Below are 1,434 nucleotides of genomic sequence, written 5' to 3'. Positions count from 1 at the left end.
AAGTAAAGTTTTCGATAATAGTCTAATTAATTTGAAAATATATTTAAGTTGAAATTAATAGTATTTGGTTTTAGTTATGTAAATCAATTTGAAGTTAAATTGGCACTACTGTTCCCTTAAAGTTAAGTTAAACATGTATGTTCTTGTTATCTGATGTCTCATGTTGCCAGGCTCCAGGTGTTGTTGACGCTATCTACATCCAGGAAGTCCATATGAAGAAGAGTTTCTGTCTTGTACTCTGTCCTGTGTGTGTGTGTGTGTGTCTGATGGCCTGCGATCTAGTAAAACAAAGACTAAAGAACTATGGTTGTCCTGCATCATCTTTTGATTTTTGCACAGTGTTATACATAAACTACTGCTCAGATTGGAGCTGTAGTTCGGAAGCAGAGAGTGAGTTGTGAAAATCTGAAGATGTGATAAAGTCAGGTTAAAAATTGTTGCTACGAAAGAATGTTCGTAAGGAAACAAGCCAGGGAGGATTTGGGTAGATATTCAAAACATTTTCTGTCCTATTCACCTGTAATACATTGCTTATATTATTAGGCCTACAGGCCTATGTCGATGTGGTTATTAGGAGGTGCATCGGCACTACTACTGTGCTGGTTGAGCTAATGTTGTATACGATGACCATTTCTTTCTTTGGTTTTCACTTCTTTGGTTTCTTTCTTTGACATCTCCCCATTCGGACGCACTGTGTGTAATATAGTGTACCCAGGCACATCAATAGTAAGAGCCTCTGATTAGCTATGATGAGGCTAAACGGGCTTACATTGTCTGTCTGTCTTGTTATTTTCTTTTAGAGCATGCAAACACTATCAGGTGGCCATGTAGGCGATCACCGACAGTTTTAAAAGGGCCTGATAGTTGTCTGTACTGTGCTTACGGCCATACCACCCTGAACACGCCCGATCTCGTCTGATCTCGGAAGCCTAAGCAAGGGGCGGGCCTGGTTAGTACTTGGATGGGAGACCGCCTGGGAATACCAGGGGTGTAAGTGTTTTGACACTTTAAACAAAATACGGTGCCGGTTTTCCCTTTAAACCCTGGCCAATAATGTTACACGTTGGGGGCATGGGGTGTGGGTGGTTCCCCAAAAAGGGTTTTCCTCCTAATGTCCAACCCCCCAAAGTCCCGAACTGGCAAAAACCAATTTTTTTCTGTTTTTTCCCTTATGAGGCAAACAAATTTTCGGAGATATGATGGCGCAAAAACGGTGTGGGGCCCCTTAACACAGACTTAAAAAATAAAAACAATTATTTGAAATAAAAAAGGCAGTTTTTTAATTTTTACTATATGTTTGGGGAAAAAAAAAAGATATTCATATAAAAAAGTGGGAAATTAAAAAAAGGCCATTGGTGCAAAAGCGCCGCCGCACACTTCCGCTTTCCCCCCAAGGCCTTTCACCGAGCTGTATTTCGAAAATAAAAAGTTACG

General features: G+C 40.3%; 1 pseudogene; it reads left to right on the top strand.

Annotated features, from left to right (window-relative positions):
* The first annotated feature begins 877 nt into the window (after positions 1–877).
* On the top strand, positions 878–997 carry LOC125007516 (annotated as a pseudogene).
* Positions 998–1,434: the final 437 nt, after the last annotated feature.

The sequence above is a fragment of the Mugil cephalus genome, chromosome 4 (assembly GCF_022458985.1).
Source record: "Mugil cephalus isolate CIBA_MC_2020 chromosome 4, CIBA_Mcephalus_1.1, whole genome shotgun sequence".
NCBI classification, from domain to species: domain Eukaryota; kingdom Metazoa; phylum Chordata; class Actinopteri; order Mugiliformes; family Mugilidae; genus Mugil; species Mugil cephalus.
The sequence above is the reverse complement of the archived record's forward strand: the minus strand, read 5'-3'. Positions and strand labels throughout refer to the sequence as shown.